We start from the raw sequence: 22,773 nt of genomic DNA, 5'->3' as shown, positions 1-22,773 counted from the left end.
TGGATCATGGACATACACATAAAACCAGACATATTTAAACTAATAGAAAAGAAACTAGGAAAGAGCTTGGAGCTCATGGTCACAGGAGGAATTTTCCTAAACAGAACACCAAAGATTTATTCTTTTAGATCAAGAATTGACAAATGACACCCCATACAATAAAAAGATACTGTAAAGCATAGGGCCTTGTCACTGTGACTAAATGCGAACTAACAAATTGGGAAAAGATCTTCATCAACCATATTACAGACAAAAGGAAATATCCAGGATGCAAGACTCCAGAGAGCAAAATATCCTTATTTAATACAGGTTACAAAGCTAACAAAAAATTTTCACCTGAGGGATATAGAATGGGTGAGAAGCAGCCAAAGAAATGTTCAACAATCTTAGTCATCATGGAAATGCAAATCAAAACGATATTGAAATTTCACCTCCCATAATTCAGAATGGCTAACATCAAAAATCCAGTAGATAAGAGTTGCTGGCTAAGATGTATAAAAAGGGGAATAGTTTTCAACTGCTGGTGGGTCGCAAATTGGTACAATAACTCGGAAAAATCAGTCCAAAAGTTTATCAAAAACCTGGACATGATTCTAAAAGAGGATTCTGCTATGCCATATCTGGGCATATAACCAGAAGATTCCCCTGCTGATAATAAGGACGCATGCTCCATTATGTTCATAGCAGTCAAGTTTATAATAGCCAGAAGCCGGAAAGAACACAGATGTCCCCCAACAGAGGAATGGAAACAGAAACTATGACAAATATATCTATACACAATGGAGCACCATTCAGCTATTTAAAAGAATGAATTCTTAAAAATTTCCAGCAATAGCATACAAATGGAAAATACGATTCTGAGTGTGGTATCTCAATCACAAAATAATACACTCACTGACAATGGATATTAGCTCAGGAGCTTGGAATTCCCAAGACACAATTCACATCTAAAATTAACCTCAATTTTAAAAATAAGCAAAGTATGTAAAGGACATGTATTCATTGCATTATAAAGGAATATACGTACATCAAAAGTACTGAGCTAAATTATGTTTATTTTTGTATATATTACGAGCAATTGCAACATACTTTTCCACATATACTACAGGTATCTTAAATTATAATGGACACAATGTCAATTATATTTCACCACTAATATTTTCAAGATGTACTAGAAACAGTCAAATTAACAGGATGAGAAAAGAACAATCCCAATGATTAATGGTCTCACAAAAAGAGAAAACCTTCCGTGTATTTTCTATTCTGAATTGATACAACTATAGAATAATCCTTGTCCAGAATGAGAATTCAAACGTTAAAATCTGGTCAAATAGAAGACATATACTATTTAGAATTTTCTTTTAAAAATCATTTGGCTGCATCACGAATATGCTGTGCCACGCTTATATGGTAGAGGTAGGTCTGTTTCTGGTGGACTTATTAGTAAATGTGAAGCTGTGAGACTCTCGACATTTTTTCCAGTAATTTCATAAAATTCTGGTATGTATTTACAAATAACATATTTATACTATATAATAAATTTCAGTGGGAGTAAAGAAGTATATTTTTTTAGGTTTATCATATTTATTTTGTATTCCCTAGCATATTGAAATTCCTCATAAATCTGCAACACATACCTATTCTTTTGGAATATTACATGTACAACATTATTAAATTTTAGAAAATGGGAAAGGGGTGTAGTCTTCAATTTGTCTTAATTATGTATAGACTTTGATAAAATATATTATTTACAGCTCTTGAAAATTTAATCCAAATAATATCACTGGATGTTTTGAATAAATGTAAGTTGAACAAATGACCATGTGTCCAGTCATATAGTTTTTTTGTTTCTAGTCTTATCTTTCAAATCAACTCTGTGAAGAAGAAAATGACAATGAAGAAAAAGGATTAGTAAAATTGGTACTATTGAGCATGTTATTTTTTAAAATCTGACGTGGAAAATTGAGATTACTTTAGAAATTCAGTTGTTATGTAAAAAGTTTTGCTGGTGAAAACAAATAAAGAAACAAAAGAGAAATAATTTACTTAGGCTAAATAAAGCACGGGAAGAAAGTTTGTTGCTAATGACATTCTTGAATTCTCTACCTAACATTGAATAGCTTAAGTATACATACATTAAAAATGCTGACCTAAATTATTTTTACTTTTATATATATTACAAGCAATTGCAACATACATGTCCACATATACTACAGGTATTTAAATTATTTGGGGGTAATAAAATAAAGAAAAATATAGCGAAATATTCTCAAGGTGTATGTCCCAATTATTTCTGCTATTGCATATGGTGGGTTATTTTCAACAATCTCATTTCAGTCAGTATCACAACATGAGGCACGACATATTATAAGCCAAAACCTGTTCCAGACCAGTGATATTTTGAAGCAGAATATATTTTCAATGGATACTCACAAAATCTTAGATAGCGTTCCTTATATTGCTAGCTTTCCAAAGAATATTTGGAACATATCTTCACTGATCTTCAGTTTGCAGAAAGGGGCACAGCTGAAAACTTGTCTTGGCATGCCTCCAAATTCATCCTGCTACTTTGTATGTTGCTGCTTCCTAGACATCAATGATAGGTAAGGTTACCACAGCCGATTATTTGCTAAGCGGACACTACTGACCTGGACTGATGGTGTAAGTGTGAAGTGTTTGTCAGTGGCTCAGGGAAGCATCCTATAAAAATAAAAATAAATAATAAACTTTTATCCACAAATCTATCACTTCAGCGCATAATCATTGGAAAACATCAACCAAAAGAGGGATACCACACCCTGTACAATCAATAAATTAATCTTCTATTAACAAACTCAAATAAAGATTATAATTACACAAACATAAAAATTTTATCAAAAATAACAGGAAGCAACAATCACTATTCCTTCATATCTCTCAGCCGTAATGCAATCTATTTTCCAATAAAAGATATAGACTAAACGACTGAATATGTAAACAGGACACATTTTTTGGCATTGAAGGATTGCATCGCAGTTTAAGTTATACCAGCTTGACCATATACCAGAAAGATTTAAAACAGAAACTAATACACACAAGAAGAGTAGAAGTAAGGAAATCATTCAACTCAGGGCTGAAGCCAACCAAATAGAAGGATAATAACTAGACTAGGAACCAACAAAACCATTAGTAGATTCTTTGATTAAATCATCAAGATAGAAAACCCTTGTGCATGCAAACCCGAGGACACAAAGTAAGTATCCAAATTAACACAACAAGAAATGAAAGGGAGAAGGAACAATAGAAAATGAGGAAATCTAAAAACATTAAACAAAAAAAATCATCAGATCCTACTACAAATGCATATATTTCAATAAAAGTGGAAAATCTGGATGAAATGAACAACTTCTTAGCCAGATACTAAATAGCAAATTTAAATCATGAACAGTGAGATCTTCTGAACAGTCCCAAAGCCTCTACAGCAACAGATGCGCTCATTGTACCAGGGGAAAAGTTCCTAAACAGATCACCAATAGCTTATGCTTTAAGATCAAGAATTGACAAATGGGACCTCATAAAATTACAAAGTTTCTGTAAGGCAAAGGACACTGTTAAAAGGACAAAACGGCAACCATCAAATTGTGAAAGGATATTCACAAACCCCACATCTGATAGAGGGCTAATACCCAATATATACAAAGAAATCAAGCAGTTAGACCCCAGGGAACCAAATAACCCTATTAAAAATGGGGTACACATCTTAACAAAAAATTCTCACCTGAAGAAATTCGGATAGCTGAGAGGCACCTTAAGAAGTGCTCAACATCATTAGTCATTAGGGAAATGCAGATCAAAACAACCATGAGATTTCACCTTACTATAGTCAGAATGGCTAACATCAATACTCAAGAGACAGCAGGCATTGGCGAGGATGCGGAGAAAGAGGAACACTCTTCCACTGCTGGTGGGGCTGTAAGATGGTACAACCACTGTGGAAATAAGTCTGGAGCTTCCTCAGAAAACTGGACATGACACTACATGTTATACAGCTCCTGGGCATACACCCAAAGCATTCTCTAGGATGCAATAAAGACGCATGCTCCATTATGTTCATAGCAGCCTTATTTATAATAGCCAGCAGCTGGAAAGAACCCAGATGCCCCTCAAAGGATGAATGGATTCAGAAAACGTAGTATATTTCCACAATGGAATACTACTCAGCAATTAGAAAAAATGAATTCACAAAATTTTTATGCAAATGGTTTGATCTGGAAAATATTATCCTAAGTGAGTTAAACCAATCACAAAAGGATTCACATGGAATGCAATCTCTGATAAGTGGATATTAATTAGCCCAGAAGCCCTGAATACCCAAGGCACAAATTGAATAACAAATGACTCCCATGAAGAAGTATGGAAAGGGTCCTGATCCTGGAAAGGATCGATCTAGCATTGGAAGTGAATATAAGGACAGAGAAAAAAAAGTGAGGTGATTGGAGAAGGGATGGAGAGAAGAAGGTTTATGGGACATATAGGCAGGGAGGATCCAGGAAAGGGGAAATCATTTGGAATGGAAACAAATAATATAGAAAATAAAAATATTAAAAAAGAAAAAAATAAGAAATAGAAAGTAAATAAATAAATAAAAACGTGAAAAAAATGAAAAACAACAACAACAACAACAACAACAACAACAACAAAGCCCCTGTACCAAATAAAAAGACAATACCAGATTGTATCTTTGCAGAATTCTATCAAAACTTCAACATAGACCTAATACCAATACTTAGCAAACTCTTCTACTAAATAGAAGGAGACAGAACCCTGGCCAACTTGCTATATGAAGCCAAAATTACATTGATATCAAAACCAAATATTCAAAAAATATTCAACCAAATATTCAACAAATAATATGAACTTAAGGGAGCACACAACTTGCTCTGGTGGAATGGAGCTTAGGTTTCAGTCCTGAGACCTCTGGCAGGAGCCTTCAGTTATCTGCTTCTGGATCCAGGACAGCCTGTGCTGCAACGCCACATCTCTAGGTCCTGCAAGAGGCCAGAGGGGCACCCGCGAGGCCAGTTGGGAGGAGTCAGTGTGCTCTGGTGAGTCCAGCAGGCCCCTGCAGGAGCCTTCAGGTGTCTCTTTTGGGATCTAAACAGCCTGGGCCACAGCACTCAGTCTCCAGGAAGTGCAAGAGGCCTGGTGTCCATCTGGAAGCAGACTCGGAGTACACAGCTTGCTCCAGCATGGAGCTTAGGTACCAGTCCTGAGGCCTCTGGCAGGAGACTTTAGATCTCCACTTTGGGATCCAGAACAGGCTGGGCTGCCACGCAACATCTCTATGTCCTGCAAGAGGCAAGAGTTGCATCCGGGAGGCCGGGTGGGAGGAGTTAGTGTGCTCTAGTGAGTCTAGCAGGCCCCTGCGGGAGCCTTCAGGTGTCTGCTTAGGGATCTAAACAGCCTGGGCCACAGCACCCTTTCTCCAGGCAGTGTGGGATGTCAGCTGTGTACCAGAGGACACCTGGGAAGAAGCAGCTTGCACTGGTAATTCCAGCATAGACAAGACCAATTAACACCAGTGAGAACTAGATGGCAAAGACAGAGGCAGGGATGTCACTAACAGAAATCAAGACAATATGGCAGCATCTGAACCCAATTCTCCTTTAACTGCAGGTCCTGGATAACCCATCACACCAGAAAAACAAGATTTGTATTTAAAATCACTGGTCATGATGCTGGTACGGGAACACAAGAAGAACATTCTTAAAGAAATTCAGGAGAAAATGGATCAAAAGTTAGAAGGCCTTACAAGGGAAACACAAAAATCATTGAAAGAAATTCAGAATACAAAAACCAATAAGGAAGAAACACAAAAATCACTTAAATAGAGGACAACAGGCTAAGGTCATGAAAGAGGAAACACAACAATCTCTTAAAGAATTACAGGAAAGCACAAACTAGCAAGTGAAGGAGCTAAGGAAAACCATCCAGGGTCTAAAATCAGAAGTACAAACAACTAAGTAAACTCAAAGGGAGACAACTTTGGAACAGAATACCTTGGGAAGAAATCAGGGGACATAGATGCAAATATCAACAACAGAATACAAGAGATAGAAGAAAGAATATCAGATGCTGAAGATAACATAGAAACCATGGACTCAACAGTTAAAGAAAACTGCAAAATGCAAGAAGCTTGTAACACAAAATATCCTGGAAATCCAGGAAACAATGAGAAGACCAAACCTAAGGATTATAGGCATAGAGGAGAGAGAAGATTTACAACTTAAAAGATCAGCAAATATCTTCAATAAAATTATGGAAGAAACGTTCCCTAACCTAAAGAGAGAGATGCCCATGAATATTCAAGAAGCCTACAGACCTCCAAACAGACTGTACCAGAACGGAAATACCTCTCCTCACATAATAATCAAACACCAAATGTAATAAACTAAGAAAGATTATTAAAGGCATTAAGGGTAAAAGGCCAAGTAACATATAAAGGAAGACCTATCAGAATCACAGCATACTTTTCACCTGAGACAATGAAAGCTTGTAGATCCTGGGCAGATCTCATGCAGACTCTAAGAGAACACAAATGCCAGCCAAAACTACTATATCCAGCAAAACTCTCAATCACCATAGATAGAGAAACTAAGATATTTCATGACAAAACCAAGTTTACCGAATATCTATCCACAAACCCAGTCCTACAAAGAATAATAGGAGGAAAACACCAATACAAGAAGGGAAACGTCACCCTGGAAAAAGCAAGATAGTAACCGTTCATCAAACCCAAAAGAAGTTAACCAATCACATTTAAAAGATAACATTAAAAATGACAGGAAGTAATAATCACTATTCTTTAATATCTCTTAACATCAATAGACTCATTGCCCCAATAAAAAGACATAGACTAACCGACTGGATACATAAACAGGACCCTACATTTTTCTGCATAGAGGAAACACACCTCAGGGTCAAAAACAAACACTACCTTAGAGTAAAAGGCTGGAAGACAATTTTAAAAGCAAATGGTGTCAGGAAGCAAGCTGGAGTAGCCAATTTAATATCAGATAAAATTGAATTTCAACCAAAAGTCATCAAAAGAGACTCTGAGGGACACTTCTTCCTGGTCAAAGGAAAAATACAAGAAGAACCCTCAATCCTGAACATCTATGCTCCAAATGCAAGGGCACCCTCATTCATAAAAGAAACTTTATTAAAGCTCAAAGCACACATTGCACCTAACACAATAATTGTGGGTGACTTCAACACTACACTGTCCTCAATGGACCGATCAGGAAAACAGAAACTGAACAGGGACACAATGAAACTAATTGAAGCTTTGGACGAATTAGATATATATAGAACATTCTCAGCACCTCATGGTACCTTTTCCAAATTATACATGGAATGCAATGTGATAAGTGGATATTAATTAGCCCAGAAGCCCTGAATACCGAAGGCACAAATCTTATAACAAATGATCCCCTGAAGAGGTATGGAGAAGGTACTGATCCTGGAACGGATTGATCTAGCATTGAAGGGGAATATAAGGACAAAGAAAAAAAGGAAAGAGGTGATTGGATAATGGATATAGAGAAGGTTTACGGGGCATATGGGGAGGGGGGATCCGGGAAAGGGGAAATCATTTGGAATATAAAGAAAGAATATAGAAAATAAAAATATTAAAAAAAGAAAAAAAAAAAAACTTAAGACCAATATCCCTTAAAATATGTATGCAAAAATGATCAGTAAAATATTTGACTCCCGAATCAAGAACATATCAAACTTATCATTCATCCCAATCATGTAGACTTTATCCTTAATCCTTCAAATGTAGAGCTCTTTCAATATATGGATATCGGTCAATGTTATTTAATATATAAACAAAGTCAAGGAAAAAAATCACATGGTCTTTTCATTAGATGCTGCAGAAACCTTAGAAAAAATTCAGCACCCATTGATATGAAAAAGGCTTGGATATAACAGGAATTCAAGGCCTATAAATAAACATAGTAAATACAATATAGAGCAAACCATTAGCCAACATCAAACTACATGGATAGAAACTTGAAGCAATTCCTCTAAAATAAGTGACTAGACAATGCCGCCCTCTCACTTTCTCTGTGTACTTACTCAATATAGTACTACAAGTCCTAGTAAGACCAAAAAGAAAACAAGTGGAGGTCCCAGGGACATGAATTTAAAAGAATGAAGTAAAATTGTCATTATTACAGATGATATGATAGTTTAATTAAGGGAACCATAAAACTCCACCACAAAATACCTACAGCAGATAAACAAATTAAGCAAAGTGGCTGGTTACCAAATTAACTCAGGAAAATCAGTATCCTTCCAATACTCAAAGGATAAACATGCTGAGAAAGTAATTAGGGAAGTGACATCCTTTGTGATGCTTCAAACTATATTAAGTATCTTGGTTTGACTCTAACCAACAAGTGAATAATCTGTATAGGAGGTACTTCAAAGTCTATGAATAAAGAAATCAAGATGACCTTAGAATTTGGAAAAATCTCCCATTCTTGGTTTGGAGAGTATAAGGTCCATTTTTCCAAAAGCTGTCTAGAGATTTAGTGCAATCCACATTAAAAAATTCTGTCAAAATTATTCAAAAATCACTAAATCATTTCTTAATTACTTCTTGAATAACAATAATCCCAATATAGGTAAAACTAATATCATAAGTAAAAGTAGTTCTAGGGGAATCAGTACCCTGGACCTCAGGCCGTACTACAAAGCAATAGTGTTAAATTCTGCATGGTAATAGTACAGTGACAGATAGGTAGATCAATAGAATAGAATTGCTGATAAGCATCGAACCCACACAACTATGGTCGTTTGATCTTTGACAAAGAGTAAAATCCATGCAGTGCGAAAAAGATAGCCTTTCCAACAAACTGTGCTGTTCAAGTGAAGATCAGCATGGAGAAGAAAGTGAATACATTGATTCATAACTCCTTTTAATAACCTTAATATACTCATAGCAGCACTATTTATAATAGCCAGAAGCTGGAAAGAATACCTCAACGGAAAAAGGGATCAAAAAATAAATAAACATAGTAAATGCAATATAAAGCAAAGTAGTAGCCGACATCAAGCTACATGGAGAGACACTTGAAGCAATTCCTCTAAAATAAGTGACTAGACAATGCTGCCCTCACACTTTCTCTGTGTACTTACTCAATATAGTACTATAAGTTATAGTGAGAGCAATAGTAAGAAAAGAAATGGAGATTACAGGGATATGAATTCAAAAGAATGAAGTAAAATTGTCATTATTAACAGATAATATGATAGTTTACATAAGGTCACCATAAAACTCCACCAGAATATACCTACAGCTGATAAGCAACTTCAGAAAACAAGCTGGTTATCAAATTAATTCAAGCAAATCAGTATTCTTCCAATTAGGTAAATGACACACTTTGTAATTGCCACAATAATATAAAGTACCTTGGTTTGACTCTAAGCAAACAAGTGAATGATCTGTATGACAGGTACTTCACGTCTTTAAATATAGAAATCAAAGATGACCTTAGTATTTGGAAAATTTTCCATCCTCTTGGTTTGTAGAGAATAAGGTCCATCTTGACAAAAGCAGTATAGAGTTTTAGAGGGGATTTTGTCCACATCAAAATTCCATCTAATTTTCCACAAGATGAACCTATATTGAGAAAGGATACCTAAGTCTAAGTATGCGTTGGTTTATATATTCTTCATTTTAGCAAAAACCATATTGGCCTACAGTACCTGGTGATCTCCCCAGTGCTAAAATTGCACATATCACTTGGACATACTAATTTTTGTCCTTTCTGTTACAACATTCACTGATAAAATTCAATTCCTCACATGAGAATCTTATGCATACTATACTTAGATTTTTCAATCATCTTATCAGCTAAAAGTTTTGTAAAATCTAAGTGCCACAATATTGAAAATAAGCTTCTATCATAAAAAATTTCAGAGGCATCAAAGAATTTGGATATTGAATTGTGCAGTTCACGTCTCTTCTGGGGAGATTAAAGGAGAGGGCATTCATAATCTTCATTATTACCTATCTTTATGGTACAATAGTTGTGAGATGTTACAGATAAGTCACTCAGGGAAAATTAAAGAGAGCTTAAATTATTGGTTCAAGACCATGTTTCTTCTAGTGACAATCATGGTGCCTTGGAGTCTTCTGGTGAGCACACAGGGTTTCCGTGGTCTAGGTTAACACAGGACATATTACAAGAATGCAGAGTGGCATAGCATGGTATGATGAATACCTCGGCATGACATGGTATGAAGAAGACTCACATTTTCCCTGACCCTGTGTGATCATCCTTAGTTAGAGGCATTGAAGTTGCTTGTCCAATGTATTTATCATTGGAATGGATGCACTGGCTTACTCAATATGAACATGATATTAAACACATTTAGGATAAAGGAATCCCCAGCAATGGAAGTTTATAGATTAAATTCAGGTCTATATAAATATATAATTAGCATGGAGAACTCTAGGTTCTATGCATCGTCTCCTGTAAAGAAGTTGTTCTTAGTGGTTTTCAAGATCTCCAGAACCAGGATTTGGATCAGGTCAAAAGCAATAGAATTCCTGTCATTATGTCTTAAGAATTTGGATATTGAATTGTACAAATATTAAATTATTTTTCTCTTTTAAGTTTACCATCATGCACATAAATCATTTGGCATTATTTAAAACATATTGAAGAGATTATTAAAAACAATAGGCCACTGTCTGTAAAAAGAGGCATGGTAAGATTTAGGTTGTGAATTGTGAGGATAATGGAAGAATTTTTCATTTCTTCAAGGAAGCAAATTGTTGCAATTTCAATTCTTAGTGTAGAACCCATCAATAAACACAGAAGAGAGAAAAAAACTGTTATTGAAGGATGGTTTGGGAGCATAAGAAAATATCACCTTATTGGTAGGACAGTATATGCTAAGGGGCAATTTTGTACAATCCACAGATTTATGTGTCAAAATGTTTGACATTGAGTTTCATTAACAAATTACCTACGATGAGGTAGCAGAACACCTATGACATGCAATTGAATAGAAACTGATAGTACCTTGTATTAACAAGAAATATATAATTATTTTATTTTCTGTGGCTTTTTGCTGCTCTTTTTATTTACTTTTGCCAGATGATATCCTGTTATATTTATCAGACTGGAATTTAAATATCAAAACAGTGAACAGGTCCATGGAAGATTGAAAAGGTGCTCAAGAAAGACTCTAAATGCGTTGAAAGCTTTTGAGTATAAGCTGTATGACAAAACCGGCAGTCTGATACATACAGAGAAATCATACAGCCAGATTGGCTTTTTATAGAGTTTAAAGATCTTTTCTCTCAGTGTCCTAATCTTCATTAATTTCTTATCTTTGACTTTGTTTAATGAGAACTGTTATTTGAAACCATCATTTGAATTTTAAACTACATGTAATATACTCAGATATTTTAGCCTGTAAAACATCCTATTGATTACTGGATTAATTAAGGTGAATGGATGAGGGATATTTTATCCAATTTAGATGGTTGGTAACTACAGAATTACCAAAATTTAATAAAAAAGTTAATAATCTGTGCTGGCAGAACCTGTATTTTTTTTTTACGTGGATCAGATGCGTTTATGCTTGCTGGATATCTCTAGAATTCAGAGAATAGTGAAACTTGAACACTTCTCCAACCAGGTCTTGTGGCTAAATCAATGGTAGAAAGAAAATATCACTAGATTTCTGCTACCAATTTGATGGGTTGGCTTATCTTTCCATCCATTCACAGCTATTGCTAGTTAACATATTTGCATCCAGAACTCACACACACACACAGACACCCCCCTGAATACCTAGACATGAACCCCCAAAAGAAGGTGTACTCAGGGAGGATACCATGGTTCCATATATTTAGCCGACGATGACATTGTGTGTTATCAATGTGAGATGGTAACCTTGGTTCTAAGAAGGCTGGGCCCCAAAGTAGTAAAAATGAAGTAGGGAGGAAGTAATAGTTGACTAGGTAGATGAAAATGCTCATAGAAATTGGAGAGGGGATATAGGATAGAAATAACTTTAATGGTTATTGCTGTATATATGCTAATTTTTGAAATGTAAATAAATAAAGGAGATAATTATTCAATGGAATAATGTAGTAGGAGAGAAAATAAACACATCACATTCTCATTGTATGAAAATTGAAAGAACCCTGTTGCCAAGATGCTCTAGCTTTGAGTGTAAGAGGATTTCTATAAATGTGTATCGGTAGTCCTGAAAAATACCACTTCAGAACAAAACAGTACAGGGTAGCATTAGCAGGAAAGTAAACACACTCTATTTGAAATAAGTATTCCACTATCTGAACACTCTACTGTTTCTTGAAGAACTCTTGCTATCTCCTGTGATGTCACCAGTGTTGTAACAATGCCAACTGTTCCTATGCATCACTGAGTCTCAACAGGGTTCAACCTTATCAACGTTTTCAAGGCAGACATCTCTACAAGAAGAGAGAAACAGGAACACTAGAAATATCAAGAAAGTGTAAGACAACATTCAGGAGTCTACTGGTTTTCTAGCCTGTTCAATGAAGAAAGCTCCCACAACCATCCTACCTAACCAAAGGATTTTTATTCCTCTACTACCCTCCGATCTCCAAGTGCTTCCAGATCTAGTAGTGTCTCTTTGTCCCCAAAAGCCCATTAACCTTGTATTACCTTCAAATATCTCCAGATCCACAAATGCCTCATTATCACCAAAGACCACAAATGATTCCATTACTCGATAGCCTATGATTGTCTCCCGGATCGACAGTGTATCAAGGCTTTCAGGTTTTAGCCTCTCCATTCGTTAAACGTGTGGGTCCTGAAGTCTGTCCAAGAGCACAAGTTCCACGAAAGACTTCTATAAGACCTTGGAAAGGGCGGACCAGATATAGCACAGAACATTAGAATAAGCTGGATAAATTCTTTTTGGAAATTTCCAAGTATCCTTCCTTTGAACAATGTAAGAAACTGGCAGAAAGCATTTGTGTGACAGAAAGCTAGATCTGGATATGGATTAAGAATCGGAGGTGTAGATACTTTAGGGAACATCCCAATGAGCATAGGTCAACACCTGGGAACCAAAGTGGAAGAGCTCAAACTCACTTCCTCAGCAATGAAGATCATGCCCGCGTGAATGCTGTGGCCACTTATTATCCTATGTCCCCAAAGCTTAGCTGATGTATTCTCCCTTCTCCAACATGATGCCAACAATATCCTCATTTCCATTTGACATTCTTAAGGCAGTGGAACATTCTGGATGTGGCATTGGCTGCCAATAACTAGGCAAGAGCAACCACGGACCATTTCCTCTAACTAAATCCGTGGACTCAGGTCAGAGTGTTGCTGTTGAAGACATATCTGAATCACATCAAGAGATAAGATATAGCAATAGCCAAAGTTTTCCAACTTTACCACCTTCAAAGATTAAAGTACAAATCAACATCACTCAAAACAATCAGATTTTTAAAGCCATAGAGACTAATATACTTTTATCACTGGACTAGTTCTGTGTTCAAAACCTATAAATATTTGACACTACTCTAGAAACTATGCAGTTATCAACTGTGTTTTCCCTGAATTTGCCCAAACCTACTTATCATGAAAATATTTCTGGAAATCCTTCTGTCTGCCTTATTTATTTTATATTTTACTTGAGTTAATTTTGTATTTTTAAATACGTGAGAAATTATGACACTGGAATGAGGGCACTGAAATTCATCAATTGAAAATCAGCACCATAATGCACAGCCTTTGATCTTTACACCAATCCGGCACTGTGTCTTATAATCGTTGACAATATTCCTCCATTCATTTGTTCTCTATCCCATTAAGCACAGTTTCATTCTCTCTGAAGTCAATGTCTCGCTGTCTCTCTCTCTCTGTCTGTCTCTCTATGCCTCTTTTTCTCTATATGGCCCTCTGTCTCCCTCTCTCCGTCTCCTGACTCTTTCTTATTCTCTTTTTCTCTGTACTTTTATCAGGTCCCATTTGTCAATTTTTGATCTTAGAGCATATGCTATTGGTGATTTGCTCAGAAAATTTCCCCCTGTACCGATGTCCTCAAGGGTCTTCCCTAGTTTCTTTTCTATTAGCTTCAGAGTGTCTGGCTTTATGTGGAGGTTCTTGATCCATTTGGAGTTGAGCTTAGTACAATGAGAAAAGGATGGATCAATTTGCATTCTTCTGCATGATGACCTCCAGTTGAACCAGCACCATTTGCTGAAAAGATTATCATTTTTCCATTGGATGTTTTTCAGCCCCTTTGTCGAGGATCAAGTGTGTGGATTCATTTCTGGATCTTCAATCCTGTTCCATTGATCTGCCTGCCTGTCATTTTACCAATACCATGCAGTTTTTAACACTATTGCTCGGTAATATTGCTAGAGGTCAGGGATACTGGTTCCCCCAGAATTTCTTTTGTTGTTGAGAATAGTTTTAGATATCCTGGGATTTTTGTTATTTCAGATGAATTTGAGAATTGATTCTTCTAACTATTTGAAGAATTGAGTTGGGATTTTGATGGGTTTGCATTGAATCTGTATATTGCTTTTGGCACAATAGCCATTTTAACTATATTATTTCCGCTGATCCATGAGCATGGGAGGTTTTTCTATTTTTTGAGGTCTTCCTCCATTTCCTTCTTCAGAGTCTTGAAGTTCTTGTCATACAGATCTTTCATATGTTTGGTAAGAGTCACCCCAAGGTAATTTATAGTGTTTTGGGGTATTGTGAATGGTGTCATTTCCCTAATTTCTTTCTCAGCCTGCTTATCTCATGCAAACTCTAAGAGAACAGAAATGTCAGCCAAGACTATTATACCCAGCAAAACTCTCAATCACAATAGATGGAGAAACCAAGATATTCCATGACAAAACCAAATTTACACAATATCTTTCTACAAACACAGCTCTACAAAATATAATAGGAGGAAAACTGCAATACTAGTAGGGAAATGACACACTGGACAAGGCAAGATAGTTACCTTCTTTCAGCAAACCCAAAAGAAGATAACAACTCAAATATAAAAATAACAATTAAAACGACAGGAAGTAATAATCACTGCTCCTTAATAACTCTTCACGTAAATTGACTCAACTCCCCAATAAAAAGACATTGACTAACAGACTGGATAAGGAAACAGGACCCTACATTTTGCTGCATACAGGAAACAGATCTCATTGTCAAAGACAAAAACTATCTTAGAGTAAAAGGTTGGAAGACAATTTTACAAGCCAATGGTCTCAGGAAAAGAGCCGGAGTAGCCATTCTAATATCAGATAAAATTGACTTTCAAACTAAAGTCATCAAAACAGATAGAGAAGGACACTTCTTGCTGGTCAAAGGAAAAATCAACCAAGAACAATTTTCAATTCTGAACATCTATGCGCCAAATGCAATGGTACCCTCATTCATAAAAGAAACTTTACTAAAACTCAAAGCACACATTTCTTCTAACACAATAATTGTGAGTGACATCAACACTCCACTCTCCTCAATAGACCGATCATGAAAACAGAAACTAAAATGGGACACAATAAAACTAATTGAATCTTTAGACCAATTGGACTTGACTGATATTTATAGAACATTTCACCCTAAAAGAAAAAAATATATCTTTTTCTCAGCACTTCATGGTACCTTCTCCAAAATCGACCATATAATTGGTCAAAAGACAGAACTCAACAAATATAATATGATCGAACTAATCCCACTATGGAGTAAGAGTGGTATTCACTGGCAAGCAAAACAAAAGAAAGCCCACATACACATGGAGGCTGAACAATAATCTACTCAATGACAACTTGGCCAAAGAAGAAATAAAGAAATCAGAGAGTTTTTAGAATTTAATGAAAATGAAGGCACAACATACCCAAATCTTTGGGATGCAATGAAAGCAGTGCTAAGAGTCACATTTGTTTGTTTTAAATTCTTCTATTCAAGGTTATCAAGATTATTTCCAGCCTAATGTCTGTGACATAAGATGAAGCCCCTGTCACTGTTTTAAGAGAAAGGTAAATAAATTTAGATGTTCTGGAGATGTACATGAACCAACCACAATTGTTAAAAAAAAAGTGAATAAGATGATGTGTAAAGACATTCTCTTATACTCCTAGATTGGCATCTACTACAACTGTTATTATAGATGACTCCACAAAAAAACAATGGAATCATATGTAAAGACCAACAACCCAATGTAAGTCAAAAGATTATCATACCTTATTGAAGGGAGAATGACGGATTTTAACAGCCAGAGATGTCAAGGGTTTAAAAATCAAAGCTAAAGAATCAACCTTACTTTGCTAATAGTGGTTCACTTTGACTGTTACAAAAATCAATGCATCTCTATGAAAACCCTGCATATTTATGTTATAGTTTCTGTTTATATGGGTCTCAGATCAGAGGGAATAGGTACTGTTCTTTATCCTTTTGCTTTTTTAATATCCAAACTATTTAATAGGTTTTCTACCCTAGCATCCTTAGGAAGAAATCTGAATAGATTCATTGCAACTTTATCATATTTTTTTTAAATATAGACAAATGACTGGGGTTGTGCATGGTTTATGCCATAGAAGAGAAAAGGTTATAGAATGTTATATGAAAGCATATATTAAATGAAACAAAATGACAAAAAGTCCTCATATAAGGATATAAAAATGAACTGGGTTCACTGTTAGTCTCTATGGTAAAAACGAGAAAAAAGTTTCACAACTTAGGAAGTATTTCTTTTCATAATGTTCTAGTATGGTTTTCTATATTACTTTGAAGGGTTTTTAGTTATATCTTTAGCTCAATACAGGATGGTATATAAATCGATAAATCTTTAAAATGGCCTTGTTCTAGCAATATCTCAATGAGACTAGTGAACTCACTCCTATGGAAAATATATGAATAGCTGAACTCTTTGCTAAAGAAGAGAACCACATCATACCATACCATTAGTATGCTGACTATATATATATATATATATATATATATATATATATATATATATATATATATATATATATATATATATATATATATATATATATATATAATAAATTAGAAAGTACAAGAATGTTCCACCCTAAACATCATCAGAAAAGTGTGGCAGGTCCCAGACTCCACTGATACTGGAAACTAATTTGGGCCTGTCACTTGACATCCTTTATCTCATGACTTTTCCATTTGTATCCCTGCAGTTCTTGCAAACAGGAACATTTCTGGATCAGAGCTTGGAGGTAGAATTGTAACCCCATTCCTACACTTGTTCTCCTTTCTTTCTGCTGGTGGTTTACTCTACATGTTCGCCCTCCCCATTATGAGCATTTCAAGCAATATCCCTCCGTGTGAGTCCAGAGCATCTCTCACATCTGAGATCTCGTGTGCATTCTGGAGGCTCCCCACTTTAACTTTCCATGTTGCCTGTGTCCATTCTGTCTGCTGTTGCTGCTCAGGACATCAGTCCAGTTCCCTTGTTTATTCCTATAATATAATAAAACAAAAAAAAAATATTGATGGAAGTCTGTCCTAAATGTTTATTATTTTTGTGAAGTTTGTTAAAAGGTTTAAAAGTGTAAACAAAAATGAATGGAAGAGCTTATTGATAGTTAAATAAATAATAATAACAAAAGAAAATCCTTACACAGCACATGGCTAATGAGTGCCTTTAAAACTTTTGCAGTGAGAACTCATCCTAATTATTGCAAGTTTGGCTTGGTTACATAAGAAATTAAAAGGATTTATAATTAGTTAATATATAAGTATCATAGATGGAAAATTGTAATGTGATATGTATGAGGAGACAAGTTCATTGTAAGAGTTTTTATAACAAGAAACTGACAAATACACGACTGTTGAGTTACGGCGAGAAATTTTACATTCTCTACAGCTAATGAAATGAGATTATATATGATGAAAACATGATACCTCAAATTGAATAAAACATAAAATGGGGAAATCTAAATCGCATAGGCAAAGGGGAAACTTTCTTTAAAAGAACAGTTTTGTCTCTGGTAGGATAAGGATCATATAAATGGGAGTAAAAGAACCTGAAATGCTTTTATAAGGCTAGTTATCATGTCCATAGTACACAGAAACTGTATGTAGATTTTGAAAATATGTTCACTAAACCCACATCTAATTGTGGGCTAATATCAAACATCTTTACAAATTGGAAGGAATTAAACTCTCAGAAACAAATTTATCCAAATAAAAACTTGGATAAAAAATGTAAAGAAAATTCACCATAGAGGACTATGAAATGGCCAGGAAACATGTACATAAATATAGAACATCTAAAGGCCAGGAAAATATATAAGAAATACACAACATCGAATGGCCAAGAAAATGTACAAAAATTATATCATCATTATTCCTTAGAAAATTAAAAGAGGAATCACCCTGAGATGAAGTTGTAATGGCTGGGAAGCTTCCAGAAATACATAGGGCTGTGAGATGTAAGATATTTCTAAGACCAAATAGGTGTGAATTTTCTTTTTTTCCTTATATGTGAATCTGGGTTATTTATGTGACATGTTTATGATTGTTAGCATGCTTATTTTGAGAAGAATTTTATGATATTTTATGCAAAAGAACACACAAAAACCCTACATTTAAATATCATCCATGGTGATATGGAACCTGGAGATTACTCCTCAAGTATATTTTTAAATCCCATAGCCCCAGTAGATGCATGAGATAATATTCCTGGCTTCAATATTTTTGACCCAGATTTCCTCATCTCTTAAAGTATTTCAGGAGAAAAAATTAATCTGAGATTTAAGGAAAAGCAAAATAACATCTGACCTAACTTGGGTTCCATCCCATGTGGAGGAAGCGAACCCTGGCACTATGATTATTACTATGTTGTGCTTGCAGTTTGGAGACTAAGAACACTTTCTTCTGAATGGCTGTACCAGTAGAAAGCAGAGACAAATGTACATATTTATTACTTGACATAGGACTGAGGTCATGAAATATTATTATTATTATGTTGTTGTTGTTGTTGTTGTTGTTGTTGTTGTGCTTGCAGTTTGGAGACTAAGAGCACTTTCTTCTGAATGGCTGTACCAGTAGAAAACAGAGACAAACGTACATATTTATTACCAGACATCGGTCTGAGGTCATGGAATACTATGTAAGAGTGAGGGAAAGAGGTTAAGCTTCAAGTATCCTTGATCCCTGGGATTTCACAATGTCTAAACCAGAAACATTCTTGCAGTTGCCGATCTAACACCCCAGGAAAACTAGGGTGAAGTGCACTGCCTTGGTCTCCTTCAGTTGTAGACTCAAACTAGTGGAAACTCTATGATTTAGGGAATGGGGATGCCTTAAGAACATCTATGCAAAAATGCTCAATAAAATATTTGCCACCTGAATCAAGAACATATCAAACAAATCATTCATCCCCATCATGTAGACTTCATCCTTAATCCTTCAATTGCAGAGCTGTTTCAATATATGGAAATCCATCAGTGTTATTTAATATATAAACAAACTCAAGTAAAAAAAATCAATTGGTCTTTTCATTAGATGCTGCAGAAACCTTAGAAAAAATTCAGCATTAAATTCATATTAAAAGGCTTGGATATAACAGGAATTCAAGGCTTATAAATAAACATAGTAAATACAATATAGAGCAAACCAATAGCCAACATCACTCTACATGGAGAGAAACTTGAAGCAATTCCTCTAAAATAAGTGACTAGACAATGCTGCCCTCTTGCTTTCTCTTTGTACTTACTCAATAAAATACTAGAAGTTCAATTGGATGTCACAGGGACATGAATTTAAAAGAACGAAGTAAAATTGTCATTATTTACAGATAATATGATAGTTTACTTAAGGGAACCATAAAACTCCACCAGAAAACACCTACAGCTGATAAACAACTTCAGCAAAGTGGTTCGTTAACCAATTAGTTCAATCAAATTAGTATCCTTACAATACTCAAAGGATAAACATGCTGAGAGAGTAATTAGGTAAATGACAAACTTTGTAATAGCCACAAACAATATAAAGTTCTTTGGTATGACTCTAAGCAAACAAGTGAATGATCTGTATGACAGATACTTCAAATCTTTGAATATAGAAAACAAAGATGACCTTAGAATTTGGAAAAATCTTCCATCCTCTTGGTTTGGAGAGAATAAGGTGCATTTTGACAAAAGCAGTCTAAATATTTAGTGCAATCCCCATCAAATCCTGTCTAAATTTTCAAAAGATTGTAAAACATTTCTTAAACCCTTCTTGAGCAACAATAATCCCAATACAGGTAAAACTAATTTCAACAGTAAAAGTAGTTCTAGGGGAATCAGGTCGTACTACAAAGCAATAGTGTTAAATACTGAATGGTAATAGCCCAGTGACAGATACGAAAATCAATAGAATAGAATTGATGAACAAGCAAAGAACCCACACAACTATGGTTACTTGATCGTTGAAAAAGGGTAAAATCCATGCAGTGAGAAAAAGATAACCTTTCCAACAAACTGCGCTTTGTTGATAAATGGAATTGAAAAAAAAAAAAAACCCAAAGTAAACACATTTAAACTTTGATAAAATATTCAGTCATTCAACTGACACAAAAGCATCCTCATCAAATTGTGCTCGTCTATCTGAATGTTCAAATATAGGAGAATGAAAATATATCATATTTATCATCATACACAATAGTAACATCCAACAGAGTAAATGAACTAAATATAAAAATAGGAACTTTTTATCTCATAAAAGAGGAAGTAAGAAATATCAATGAATTGCATTGATAATTCTGCAAGAGTCCATTATCTGAGTAGATGATAAATGTCTAAACTAGTAAAATCAGAAATTGATAAATTGAACGTCATGAAAAATACTAGGTTCCTGTAAGGCACAATAATTAGACAAAATTGAAGCCTAAAAATTAGGAAAATTTCTTGAAAAACTCCCAGTTTGAAACAGGGCTATTATCCAAAATAAATAAAGAGCACAAGAATGATTGCAATTCAGCTTCATTTCATCTTTCCCTTTTTGCAACGTTTACCCATAATGGTAGCCTACTGGAATGCACTACAAAAACCCCTAAAGACTTGTGTTTATACACAAGTTTATACATTCTGAAAACTCAGTCTGGAGCTTCATCTAAAGCATGGGTGTGATACTACTGGAGAACCCTGATTTATCACTCTTAAGCATATACTCAGAAGATTCCACAGCATGTAATAAGGACACATGGTCTGCTATGTTCTTAGCATCCCTGTTTGTAATAGCTACGTGCTCTAAAGATTTCAGATGACTCGAAATTGACAAATGGATACAGAAAATATGACATATATACACAATTGAATATTCCTCAGCCATTAAAAGAGGTGAATTCATTTAATTTTCCAGCAAATGGATAGAGCTGGAAAACATGGTCCTGAGTGAGGTAACACAATCTCAAAAGAACACAGATCCTGTGCACTCACTGATGAACTGATATTAATCCAGAAGCTTGGAATTCCCAGGACACAATTCACATGTAAATTAATCTCAAATTGAAGGAAGGCCAAAATATGGATACTCTGGCCCTTCTTAGAGTGGGAACAAAATTCACAGTGAATGAGATTCAGGGACAAATTGTGCATCACAAGCTGAAGGAAAAAAAAAAAAAAAACATCCAGAGACTACCTAACTTAGTGATCCATCCCATACACAGTTAGAAAACACAAATAAAATTAATAATGCCCAAAAGGACTTGCTGGCTGGAGATGGATAGAGCTGTCACCTGGAATGCTTTGCTAGTGCATGACAAATATAACACGAGATCATCTCAACCAGCCAATGAACTGAGCACAGGGACCCATGTTGGGTTTCAAGAGAAGTGTCCCAAAAAGATGAAGGGGTTTGCATCACCATAGGATGAACAATATAAGCCCCCCGATGCACCCAGAACACACAATGTGAAAAAACATCAACCAATGAGTAGACATGGCTCCAGAGAAAAAGACAGCAGAGGATGGACTTGTTGGACATCAAAGGAAGGAGAGACAATTTGTCCTGGAAAGGTTTGATTGAGCAGTGCAGGGAATACCAGGACAGGGAAGCTGGAGGTAGTTGACTGCACAAGTGGAGAGGGGAGAGTGTTATACTACTTTCAGAAGTGGGTCAGAAAGAATAGGCGAAATGCTTTGAAATTTAAATAAATAATGTATCTAATAGAGGAAAACAACAGAGAAAATGAAAATGACCATAAACTTCTATTACAGGCTAAATTTAATCATCATATTGTCAAACACCCTTTACTTATAGAAATTACAAATTTAAAAATATAAAATACTTCTTGCTCTTATACACATATTCAGGATATTCCAATCAAACTAATATGCCATCATCCATAACCAAATCTTCTATTTTGTTACATCTTCTATATATCATTATTTGTTCCTTTTAATCATTTTTTTAAGTTTTCTGTTATTGCAGGTATAATTAATTTATTATTATTGTTGTTTAAATATCTGTTTACATGTCCATGTTTGATAAAATGTATAAAGAAGTTGCAATGAAGTTTTAAATATTCTGAACACCACTGATCTAAATTTATTCACCCTATGTATGTAAGTGCAAGTTTATAGGTTGGGTAAGAACCAATATTGAGAAAGGATACATAAGCCTATATAGGCGTTGGTTTATATTTTCTTTATTTTTGTAAAGACCATATTGACCTACAGTTCATGGGGATCTCCTCAGTGCTAAAATTGCACATATCACTGGACATACTAAT

This window comes from Apodemus sylvaticus, assembly GCF_947179515.1.
Source record: "Apodemus sylvaticus chromosome Y unlocalized genomic scaffold, mApoSyl1.1 SUPER_Y_unloc_1, whole genome shotgun sequence".
Classification (NCBI taxonomy): domain Eukaryota; kingdom Metazoa; phylum Chordata; class Mammalia; order Rodentia; family Muridae; genus Apodemus; species Apodemus sylvaticus.
The sequence above is the reverse complement of the archived record's forward strand: the minus strand, read 5'-3'. Positions refer to the sequence as shown.